General features: G+C 49.7%; 1 protein-coding gene across 3 annotated transcripts in view; it reads right to left on the bottom strand.

Moving 5' to 3' along the window:
• Window positions 1-12,803, bottom strand: part of LINGO1 (leucine rich repeat and Ig domain containing 1) — a 215,501-nt gene that overhangs the window by 72,047 nt on the left and 130,651 nt on the right. For all 3 annotated transcript variants that reach the window (XM_081549521.1, XM_081549523.1, XM_081549522.1), the window contains exon 4: window positions 11,822-11,989. The gene's annotated coding sequence lies outside the window, so the exon portion shown is untranslated. The remainder of the gene's footprint in view (window positions 1-11,821; window positions 11,990-12,803) is intronic.

The raw sequence follows: 12,803 nt of genomic DNA, 5'->3' as shown, positions 1-12,803 counted from the left end.
AGTCAACTCCCCCTACTCCTGCCTCTCATAACCACTGATCTGTTTTCTGTCTCTATAGTTTTGCCTTTTCCAGAATCTCATACAAATGGAATCATCCATATGTAACCTTCTGAGTCTGGCTTTGTTCATTTATCAAATAATGCATTTGAGATTTACCTGTGTTGTTTCTTGTACCAGAATTTCATTCTTTTTTTATTGCTGAGTAGTATTCAATTGTTTATCCATTCACCAGCTGAAGGACATTTGGATTTTTTCCAATTTGGGGTGATTATGAATAAAACCACTATAAATATTCACATACAAGTTTTTCATGAACATAAGCTGTTATTTCTCTTGGGTAAATACCTAGCAGTAGGATTCCTGGGTTATACAGTAAGCATATTTTTAACTTTATAAGAAATAGCCAGACTGTTTTCCAAAATGACTGTACCATTTTTCATTCCCACCAGCAACATATGAGAGTTTCAGTTACTCTGTACCCTCACCAGCACTTACTATTGTCAATTTTGTAAAAGTCTGTTAGAGACAAGCAGCGGCATCTCATTTTTTGGGGGGGTGGGTGGCTATCAAATCCAAGTTTATTGGGGGTATTTGTAGAATTGCTTTAACTCTCATTGTCATTTTGATTTTCCTACTGATGAAGAGTGATTTTTTTTTTATGTACTTAACTTTTGTTTTAGTACCATCACTATCTGAAAGTACACCTTGATTTAATACTTTCTGTTTATTTTCCATTTTTCCCATCATATATGAGAGCAGGGACCTTGAGATCTATTCTTCCAATATCTAGAATGGTACCTGGTACTGGATAATGGTGATGATGATGCATTTACAAAGTTCTGATCATATGCCCAGCACTATTCTGAGTGCTTGACAAATACTAACTCATTTAATCCTCACAACTGCCCTAAGAGAGACAGATGCTATCCCCACTTTAAAGCGGCGAAAACAGAGGTAGACAGAAGTAATTAACCCGTAGCTAACAAGGCGCTGAGCAGAGCTTCAATCTCAGGTGTGCTGGAGTTAAGAGTCTGGAGTCATGATCAATACAAGAACATGGCCCATAGCAGTCACATTTGCTGAAGGAATGAAAGTGTGGAAGAAAGACAACTTCAATCCAGCGTGCCATAGACTGAATGAATATCTGTGTCCCTTTCAAAATTGATAGTTGAACCCTAATCCCCAATGTGATGGTATCTGGAGGTGCAGTTTTGGGGAGGTGATTAGGTCATGAGAGTGGAGCTCTCATGAACAGGATCAATGATTTTACAGAAGAGACCCCTGAGAGCTCTCTCACCCCTTTGCCATATGGGCACACAGTGAGAAGAGGGCATCTATGAACCAGGAAGCCGGACCTCACCAGACACTGAATCTGCCAGCACCTCGATCTTGGACTTCCAGCCTGCAGACTGTAAGACACAAACTACAGTTGTAAGACACAAACTACAGTTGTTTATAAGCCACCCAGTTGCTCTGGTATTTTGTTATGTAGCCCAAACAAAGACACAGGGGCTTCTAGATGCTACCTCTTGGATATTTCCCCTCCAAAGCTGAATTCATTCTCACTCTCGATTCTACCTCTCCTCTTAAAAAATTCATTTTATGTTGGTATTGCAAGCAACCAATAGGGACAAGTGGGGTGAGGTTGAGTCAAACCTGGAGCCTGGTGGTGAGGGCCCAGAGGCTTATTCCTTTACAGGGACTCCTCCTCAAAGCTTTTCCCACCACTCCCTCCCACACACTCTGGGCCTCCCCAGGCAGAGAGAATGAACAGGAAGTCATGGTCTCAGCAATTCAGAAACCCTTGCTCTGAGAACATCCCATAAAACCCTTTGTCCAGACTTCACTTCTCACTGCTCATTGAATGTCTGGCACATTTCCTCCATGCCCTCCCCCCAACAAAATGTCCCCACATTTCCTCAGCTCCTTTACAGGTAGTTGAGGTCATATGAGAAGTTCTAGCCAGTGGGCTGTGAACAAAAATGATGTGTCACCTCTGCGCCAATGCATTTAGGAGCCTGTGTGCACCTCTACCATTTTCCCTTCTTTGCCACTGTGGCCAAAGGAGGCCGTGAGTTCCAGGGGGCAGCTACCACATGGTTGAGCTTCAGCCTGGGTCCCTGTGTGACTAAATGGACCAGCTTCTGCCACGCTCTCCACTTCCCACATCGGTCATGTAATGTGAATTCATATGGTAAAAGAAGGGAGGCTTGTCACATTAAATCAGGAGTCCCCAACCTCCAGGATCTAATGCCTGGTGATCTGAGTTGGAGCTGATGTAATAACAACAGAAAGAAAGTGCACAGTAAATGTAATGTGCTTGGATCATCCCCAAACCTTTCCCCAACCCCTACCCCGGTAGAAAAATTGTTTTCCATGAAGCTAGTCCCTGGTGCCAAAAAGGTTGGGGACTATCGCATTAAATCACCGAGAGTTCAGAGAGCTTATTAGTGCAGCACTTCACTGCCCTCCCTACGTCCCCACCAGCCACATGGGGGTATATAGTTTAAGAACATGTTTGGATGACTTTCTGGGTGACAGAACTAAGTGCCATTTGGGAGCCCCAAAATAACTAGGATTCCCGTGAGAGATGGAATGACTTCAGTTCCCAAGTTGAAGGGTTCCCTGTGTTTACAAGGGAAAGGGGGGCAGTTCCAGGCCCTTCCGCAGGATCCACTAGCAGGACAGTCCCCACCTGGAGAAGGGAGGTGGGAGCCAAGTCAGCTGGGAGCATCTTTATGACAGTGAGGGCCTTGGCCCATGTTTGAGGACTTGAACTTGACTGTAGAATAAAGGCTGGTGCATCTTGAGTTTTGTCCCTGACTCAGGCCTGGGACCAGCTCTCGGAAAGACCCCTGAACTCCAAGTTGGTTTGTCCTGGATGGACAATTTGGGGTGGGGGAGAGGGCAGGAAAACTCAACCAGGGCCTTGAAGCCTGCGCCACAGGTTTAATTGTAGGTTCATGTTTTGAACTTATTGGAACTCTGCTTTGGCAATTATCACCTTAAATGGTGTGTACTCCTGTGGGACAACACAGGGAACAGGGGGAGGAGGCAGCCCTTCAAGATGACAGCAGGAGGCCGGTAGAGGACCTGAGGGGAAATCCCTTAGTTTATACAGGGTCCCTGTGACTTCTCGCCTTTTCCAAGAAGTAAGATTTGGCTGCCATAAAATACACAGCCTCTGCTACTCACACTCACCCCAAATTGGTACAATACAGCTTCTTCGAGGCAAAAAGACTCTTCCTGCGAATGAGTGCTGGTATCAGTACTTGAATGTATGCATCCAAAGGCTTGTGGTTTTGAACTGACGCCAGGGTAGATGAAAACTGCAGCATTGCATGGCACCTTCCAGAGGTACTGGGGTGGGCTGGGGGTGGGGACCTGGGTCAGAGGCAGGGGTGGCATTGTTTAAAGTGAAGAAGCCCCTGCAGCAAAGGCAGGCTCGGTGGAACCTGGGGACCTGGGGACTGGGGCTTCCAAAGGAGCCGTCGTGAAGAATCCTCTCTTGGAGGCTTTGGGGTTGGGGGCCTGCAGTTTTTGGTCTCTGGGAAAGACTGAAGCAAGTTTTGCCATCCTTTTGGTTAAGAATAAAAGGGGGTGACTGATACAGTATAACTGAAAACTAAACCCTACAAAGAAACAGGTAATAACTGCTCCGTTCTTTACCACAAGCGTTTATTTACTTGGGGGGTTATTTTGATGATGAGAAATCCATAATGATAAGTTCAGTGATTTTGGTGAGCTTTTTAGCTTAGGAGAAAATTTAAATTGGGTGTAGACCCAAGGTTTTAACCCAGTTTGCATACCTTGCCCCCACCCTGATGACCACAGGATTTGCTTAGACGTGCTAGCGGTAAGGAACCATGCCCAGAATTTGCTGTGCTTTCTCCTTTTGTTTCCTGCGGGCAAGTTTCCTGACCAATGATGCTGAGAATTACTCATCCTGGGGTCAGGGCTCCAGTGACGGCTTGTGGTTAGAGTGGAGATTTGGCTGAGCTGGGGTCAGCTCAGACCCCTGGCTCGAAAGTACACTTGAGCATCCCCACTCAGGGAGGAAGGGGTTTTCGGCTCAGACATTATGGTCTGGTACCCAGAGGCCCAGGCAATGTTGGGATGGATGCACTGGCTGATGGAAAATGCCTGACTAGAACTGCTTGGGGGAGGATTCCCTGAGCACAACATGAATCGTTTTCCCCTGAATGGTTTTTGCTGACTGACTGGGCTTTAATTCACTGTCTGCTAAGAGTTTGGGGGCTGAAGACAGAGGACTAAGTTTCAAAGGCAAATACTGAGAGATGCTCCTGTGGGGAATGGAGGGAGAGCTGGCAGGTAGAGGGAGAATGGGCAGATGGGAGAGGGTAAAGGGCACGGACATCCCCATCTCGTCACCGTCACCACAGACAGCCTCCCCGAGAGCTTAGCCCTCCCTGGGCTAGGTCCTTCCCACTCGCTAACACGTTCAATGCCCACCAGCACCCTAGGAGATGGGTACTGTCACTGTCTGCATTTCTTTTAGAAATTTAAAAAAATATTCGTTTATTTGGCTGCACCAGGTCTTAGTTGCAGCATATGGGGTCTTCAATCTTTGTTGTGACATGCGGTATCTTTAGTTGTAGCATATGAGATCTAGTTCCCTGACCAGGAATCAAACCTGGGCCCCCCTGCATTGGGAGTATGGAGTCTTAGCCACCACCAGAAAGTCCCACTGCCTGCATCTTCAGGATGGGGAAATCAAGGCACAGAGAAGGGCAGTAACTTGCCTGATTTGGAATGGGGCTATGTTTCAAACCCAGGCAGTCAGGCTGTAGCACTCCTCCTAAGAGTCCCTGATGAAGCTCGGTTGGTTAGGTTAGCCATGAATGAAAGGTTCCTCAGTAACACTGGCAGGAATTCTGTCTGTGGGTGGTTGGATCCAAGTTGTCCAAAAAATCCACTTTCTGCCACTAGCTCTGTGACCTTGGGCGAGTTACTTACACTGAGACTGGTTCCTTACCTGTAACATGTACTTCATATGACAAGAGAGATTACAGAGCACGTGTGTATGTGTGTGTTTCTCTTTGTCTGTGTGTCTGTATGTATGTGTGTTGCCTTGTACAGTACTTGGTAGAGAACAAAAGCTCCACAAAAAGCAGACACCACCCCCAACTCCCTACTATGGAGCCAGAGCACAGATATGCCCATCTCCAGAACTTCTAAGCATGTGCATGTGCATGGGCTTGTATGTACTCACATGTACACATGTATGTGTGTGTATACTCATGTGCGCATGTATCCTTGTCATGTATATGCTCGTGTGCACATGCATCCCTGCCTAGGTGAGCACTCATGTGCCTGTGCACACATTTCCCTTCCTCACCTGTCCTTAACTCAGGCTGGTGGTGGCATCAGCCACACGGTCCCCAGCCAAATACCCAGACATCACGCGTGAGTTCTTTCTTCCCCTCTCTCACCCTCACGTTCCCTCACCATAGTCAGCCAACGCCTGAATATTTCTCAGTCACCTCTTCTGCCTGTTCTCCCTCACCCCCACTCCAGCCAGTGGGCAGTCCCCCCTCCTCCACACAGTGGCAACCAGAATGACCTTTCCCAGCCACAAATTTGACCTCACCCGCGCCCCACTTAAAACCCTCCCAGGAAGCCTAACCAAGCATGGTATAAAACTTCTGAGTTTCATATAAAGCCCTAAAGAGAAGCCTGACAGATTTGCCTGAATAAAGATCTAAAGCTTCTCTATGGCCAGAGACAACATAAACAAAGTTAAAAAGATAAATGGCAGACTAGGGGGAATATTTCCAACACACATAACAGACAAAAGTTTTAAAATTCCTTATATACTAAAAGCTCCTTCATACTCATAAGAAAAAGGCAAAAAGAAAAGAAAAATAGGCAGCAGATATGAACAGCCAATTCACAGAGAAGAAAATACAAATTGCCAATAACCACATGAAAAGTTGCTCAGCCTCGTTGGGGAGAAGGAAAGTGAGTGTTGAAACCACAATGAGATGTTTTCCTGGACTGGCGAAAATTAAAAAGCTTGATAATGTTCAGTGCGGAGGGCGGCTGGGGAAATGGTTCCCCACAGATATCAAGGGTAGGAGCAAAAGCTAGCCCAACCTTTTGGAAGAGCAATGTGACAGTACCTATTAAAATTTAATAAGCATACCCTGCGCCAGGGCAACTCCACACCTAGAAGCCTATCCTACAGAAAGGCTTACACGTGTCAGCCAAGATATATATACAAGGATGTTCACTGAAGCATTATTTGCAAGAGTGAAAAATTGAAGACAACCTAAATATCCATCAACCCAGGCCTAGTTACATAAATTTTGTTACGGCCAAACAATGGAATATTAGGCAACGATTAAAAAGAACACGGGAGATCTGTATTCCATGACACTGACAGATGCCCACAGCACACCAGGAAATGAAAAATGGAAGTCGTAGAGTAATGTGCATAATATGATTCATTTCTTTTCTTTTTTTAAAGATAACACACAATAAATATGTTTATAAAGGCACAGAAAAAGTTCTAGAAGGAAGCACACCAGATAAACAACAGCGGGACCTTGGCAGAATGAGATTTAAGGGCAAAGAAGGAAATTTCTTAACAGGACGCACTTCTGTATTGCTTCAGTTTTTACATGAGCAGATATTGCTTTTGTGGTTAAGAAGAAAAACGAAAAAAAAATACCCCATCCATAGCCCCTCAGTGGCTGTAAGACAAAGTCTAAACTCCCCAGGCGGCAGCTAAAGTCCAGGACACCACCCTTGTGTGCCACCAGCCCGGGGTCTCCCACACTCCCTTTCAGTTCCCCAAACTAAGCCTTTGTCCCTGTGGTTCCACCTTCCCGCAGTGTCCTTTCCTGCCTTCCACGCTTCATCTTTCAGGTGGTTCCTCTTGCCACCTTCTGGAAACTCTCCCTGAACACTCCCCCACACCCTGCCTCCACTCTCCCGGCAACGGTGACAGCCAGCATCCAGGGAGCACGTGTGTGTCTGTGTCAGGGCTGTGCCGTGTGCTTTACCCCGTACTGACTCCTTCGATCCTCACAGCAACCCTAGGAAGGTCTCTTATCACCTTATTTAATGCATGAGGAATCTGAGGCACAGAGGGGTTACCCAACTTGCTCAAAGTCACACCGCCAGCAATCAACATGGCCAGTGAGTGGCGGTGCCAGGCAGAGCATGCGTGAGGCCCTCTGCCAGCACTCAGCACACAGGACCTATACCTTTCAGGCTCCCAGACTTGCCTAGGAGTCCCGAGTTGGTGGGTGGGTGAGGTGTGGGGTTTGCCTTGTTCCTGCCCCCAGAACCTGGGCAGGTAAGCATACACAGGGAGGTCTACCGAGGTGACAAGCCAGCTCCAACCTCAAACATCCAGTGCTAAAGGAAGCAGCTGGTCTCCCCAGTGGGCTGGGACCAGCTCAGCTGGAGGCCAGCTGACCTGGGACTGCTGAGGAATGGCATGGTTTGTGGAGGTGCAGCCCCTCCTGAGGCGAGGACCCAAGCTACTCCCTGCACACCTACTGTGTGCCAGGCCCTAGGGGTCACGGGCCAGGAAAGCCAGGGGCCAGGAGACTGCTCTGCCTTCCACGTACTGTGAAGTCAGACACATGGAAGCCAGGAGCCAGAGAGGGGGACAGAGGGATGGTGCTCAGAGTAGCAGGGGCCTGGCTTCTGATCAGAACAAAGCAGACGGGGGTCTCCGTGAAGTGGTATCTGGGCCCAGCCCCAAAAGACGAAGGGGGATCTGGGCAGATGGAGCGGGGAAGGGAACTCCAGGGGGCTGGAACAGCTTAAGCAGGGCTGGAGGTGGGCAAGTGTGGAGAGCTCTGGGGAAGAGTCACTGGTTTTGGCTGGAAAACAAGATAAGTAGGGAAGCAGCAGTGGATGTGGGGGTGTGAGATGCTGGGGCCCTTGGAGGGAGCAGCTGCCCACAGCCAGGAGAGGGCAATCTGAAGCACGTGGACTGCCTAGGACTGGAACCTATCAGGCAAATCCACCTCCACTGTTAGCTCATGACAGTGGCCTAGTTCCCCACCTGGGTGCCCCCACCTATAGAAAATCATGCAACTTCCAGGACTGTTGAGAGAATTAAACAAGATGGTGGTTTGCAGCACCTTGAACCTGGGGAGGCGGGGGAACATGTCTGGCGGGGACACCGTGCAGGAAGAGACAGAGGCGGCTCCCCAGGGTCATCAGCCTTTGTGATGAGAACGGGTGTGGGCATATGCACCTCAAGGCCCACCAGCCCAGCAAAAGTACTCAAATACTAGCCTTGTTTTTAAAGCGTAAACTCCAGGCAATGTGATTTCAGACTCTCTGCTTTCTTAAAGAGACATGAAAGGCAGAGCCTCACGATGTTGAACAGGTCTCTACCCCTCTCAAGGCCTCAATCTCCCCATGTAGAGGGCAGGTGATAGGTTGGGTGGTTTCTCTAGACCTGGTTATTCAAAAGGAGCTGAGCCATGAAAGGAGGGAAATGGGCCAGGGGTGATGGTGGGGAGGTGTGGAAACCCAGAGGGATAAGATCCAGAGAGGGGAGGGTCTGCGATGAAGGAAGCAGAAGACACTCCTTCCTGGCTAGTCCTCTAGCCAGCCAAGGGCCTCCTCACACCCCCTACTCCAAGACCCTTAGCCAGAGCCTTCCCCAGAGCCCAGGCCATATTCACTCAGTTGGGGGTGGAGAAGCTGGAAGAAGCAGAGCTCCACCCTCCCAGGGCAAGTTCACTCCTGGGAACAACGGAAACAGCAGTGGGCGGGCCGGGAGGCAGGTAAGACCTGCAGGTAGGTAGACCTGGGGTCATGCCCCACTGGGCTACTTCAGGCTGAGTGCCACTAAGCAAGTCCTTGCACGGTTCCATTTCCTCTTCTATGAGATGAATAAATATGCTTTCCTTGTAAGTAACATTACTACCCTGGGGCCCAGCAACTTGCCTCATAGGTGAGCAGGGCCTGGGGGAGTCTCAGCCAGCTCTGAGAGTGGGGGAGAATCACTCACTACCAGGCACACCCAAGACCCCCACAGGTGCCATCCTCCTCATCACTCACGGGGACCCCGTCTTAGCCTCCCCACTGGCCCACCTACAGCACTGCCCCCGCCCACCTGCTGCCAGAAGAACTCTCTAAGTGAGGCCCACCTCGACTCTAATCACTCGGCTGTCACTGTTTGCTTGCCACTTCCCCCACCAGCCCCGTGGGCAGGAACTACATCTGATTCATCTTGGCCGTTGCAGAGTGTGGGGTCTGGCATGGGAGTCCTGCCCACAGGCAGCAGAGCTAGCAGTGGGGATGAACAAGCACGACCATTCACCCCTCCCACCCCAGCACCTGTTGCTCTATTGAATATTCACGACAGTGCTGGGCTCCACGTGGGACTGGGGGCAGAGCTCAGTGTGGGACCACGATTCAGTCTGTCTGGGATCAGGGCTCAGTGCGGGGCTGGGGTCAGGGTTCAGTCTGTCCTGGATCAGGGCTCAGTGAGGGCCTGGGGTCAGGGTGCAGTGAAGGAAGTTTTCTGCCCTCTACCATGAAGGGCTCAGGACTTCTCCCAGGCTTACCCCCTGCTTTGAAAACAACTTCACCTGCCCCTGGAGTGCTGGGGCCTGTCTTAAGTCCCCACTCTGCCCACGCTCTACCCAGGCAAGGCCTGATCTACACTCCACTCCAGGCAGCCCTGGAGTGGAGGCAACCCATACTCACTGTGCCCAGCCACCACCTGACTCCCGCAGAAGGGGCTCAAGGTGGGCAGTGCTCCCTTGCATCCCTAACTGGCCTTCAGAAACACAGCAGGGACAGTCAGCCTTCTGGCCTGAATGCATTCCCAAGCCAAGGAGAAGTGGTTTGTGGGTTAGCTCAGGTTTTTCTATTAGCCACCCCACTGTTCCCTCTCTAGTAGCCCAGATGATCCAGTGCCAGTGGAGGTAAATCCAGGTCTGGCTGAACATGCAGGCAAAGGTGTTGGCTGGTATGTGGCAACGAGATGTGCCATGCAAACAGTTCCTCCTATCACAGCGCCTGAAATCCTCCTTTGTGCTCCTTGCTTTAAGTCAGTCTTGCTGACCCGCCTCTGAAATCTCCACCCTGAATCAGTTTTTAGCATCAGTTTTTAGCTGGGCATGGGGACTGCCAGATCCCTCGGCCCTGGGTGACTCAGGTCTAACCCAGGTCTGGCACTCACGGGGCTCAGAAATGGGAGTTGAATCAGAGACTGGCCTGAGTGGGCGTCAGAGCTGGGCAGGAGGCTGCCCCCACCCCTCAGCACTCTCACCCACCCAGCCAAACCCTCCACTCCCTCTGCCTGCTACTCCCAAGCAGAGGGTCAAGTTGGTTTGCAGGAAAGACACATGGTTCTCATTTTAATTAATTAAAGAAAAATCTAATCACTGCATTAAACTTCTCATTACTCCACTTGAATACCCGTTAAGTAAATTTAATTACCAGAGGATTGGGTTTCCCAGCCTCTTTCATTAGCTTCTGATAAGATGGGGAGTTGGGAGGGAAGGGGATGGGAAGCAGAACAATGCCATTCTCAACCCACAGAGGGCAAGGTTGGCAGTGTACTGGGGCTACTGCGGTCAGGCTTTGGTGTCTCCCTGAGGACAGGCTTGGCCCTGGGCGTGGGGAGACCCTCCTCCCAACTACCTCTAGAAAGGAAAAGGCCTAGAATTTGGATACAGTCAGCGCTGAATGCTTCATTTACAGCCACTCTTGGTTATTTATACCCCACCTCCTTCTAAAAGAGTTTGAGGTTGCTAAGAACAGCACAAGCTGAAAAATAACAGAAGAAATCAGAACAAGGGAAAGATGTGCGAGAGAAGAAAAGGAAGCCAAAGGCAAGGCTGCTGAACAACTACATGCCACAGCATCCCAAGCACTTATCAGAAAGGGGCCACAAACCAGCTATGAGCTTCCTAGCAGCCAAGACAAAGAGAGCAACACATTTCGGCACTAAGGTTGTAACCAACAGAGTATTCATAAGGAAATGCACACCAAACCTTGGTCTTTCCATCCATAAAAAGGGCAGTGCTTGAGCATGAACTAAAGGAAATGACCATTGGCGGGAGCAGTCAGCAAAGGTTTCCTAGAGCAGGAGGGATCTAAACTAGGCCTTGAAAAAGAGGATGGGGTGGACTTCATCTTTAGTAATCATTTATTATTTGCCTTCCCCAGTCGGAGGCATCTCCTTCCTGCCAGCAAGACTCTGAGCTTCCTTTGAGAAACACCCTCCCTCCCTCTCATTCCTGGTCACATGGCTGGGGAAGGACAGACCCTTACCCTAGCCCACCCTCATTTCCTGTGTACCCAGTTAAAGGATCAGGATTATCTTAACCCTGCCAATAGGGCCCAAGAGATTTACAGTCTCTTGGGACTATAAATCCCAAGTGTCAACTCCAGGACTTTTATTTGTTCTATCAGAAAAATAGGTTTTGTCTCTAGCTGAGACCCCAAATTTCAACCTGGGAGCATGTAGCTCCAGAAACTGCTGGCACATCTTATGATTACATCATGTGAAAAGCTACTAGGAATGGAGGCATCACCAAAAAAAGAGAAGCAGAGAATTACAGACAGAAAATGGCTCCTGGTCACATTGTTGAAGCAACCGGATCAAGCCCTACCTGAAGCCCAACCTATCCCCGGACACTTCAGTTACATGAGCTGATAATCTCATTTTATTGAAATAAGATTTTTGCTACTTGTAACCAAAGGGATCCTCACAGATGTAATGTTCAGAAAGATATCCTTCCAATTCCAGAGACAGAGAAGGCTCAGACATCTCCAGAAGCCAGGGAGTGGGCAGGGTGGGTGTGCCACCTACCGTGACTGCCACTGTGCCCTGCTGAGTCCTGAAGCTTGAAGAGTCGCTTCGGTGCAGGCTGGGGTAAAGAATAGGCTGGGGAGTGGGTCCAGGAGCTGGGCAGAGACAGAGCCCAGAAATGCTGGCAGAAGGCAGGCTCAATGCAACCAGGACATGGCTGTGGAGTCCCTAGAAAAGAGGAAAAGCAAGAGTGAGCAGTATGGTTCACATGGGGGACATAGGGGCACAGGGCATCAGGCAGACAGTGGTCACACCTTGACAAAGGTAAGGCCAGAGTCAGCCAAGTCTGTCTTCACTTCCTCACCTCTTGTATGTCACTTACCCCTTTACTGCGCCCTCACCTGGAGTACCTCCAGGCTGCAGAAGAGCATCTGTAGGAGCCCTTCCCTCTAAAGAGAAGGGAGGATGGGGGAGGGGTGTCCAGGCATGGCTGGAATCCATGTGCTATTGCCAGAGTGTGTGTGCCTGGTGGCAGGGGGAGTGCAGGGGAGCGTCCCCCTCAAGACTGTGGACTCACTTCTCACAGTTTCTCTTCCAGTGAGTGCCCAGAACTGGGCCCAGGGCCTGAGGAAGCCAGAACAGGACAAAGGTGAGTGAAGCAAGCTATCTTCTTTGATCGCTGGTCTGGATTTCTAAGTGGCTTCCCTGGTGGCTCAGATGGTAAAGAATCTGCCTGCCATGCAGGAGACCTAGGTTCAATCCCTGGGTCAGGAAGATACCCTGGAGAAGGGAATGGCAACTCACTCCAGTATTCTACGGGCTTCCCAGGTAGCACTAGTGGTAAAGAACCCACCGGTCAATGCAGGAGACGTAAGAGACAAGGATTCAGTCCGTGGGTCGGGAAGATCCCCTGGAAGAGGGCATGGCAACCCACTCTGGTATTCTTGTCTGGAGTATCCCATGGACAGAGGAGCCTGGTGGGCTACTGTCCATGGGGTCACAAAGAGTCAGACATTGCAAGTCTGACTGAAGAGTCAGATTG

This window comes from Giraffa tippelskirchi, chromosome 12, assembly GCF_054371585.1.
Source record: "Giraffa tippelskirchi isolate mGirTip1 chromosome 12, T2T-mGirTip1v1.2.pri, whole genome shotgun sequence".
Classification (NCBI taxonomy): Eukaryota; Metazoa; Chordata; class Mammalia; order Artiodactyla; family Giraffidae; genus Giraffa; species Giraffa tippelskirchi.
Note: the sequence above shows the minus strand (reverse complement) of the source record. Positions and strands in the feature narration are given on the sequence as shown.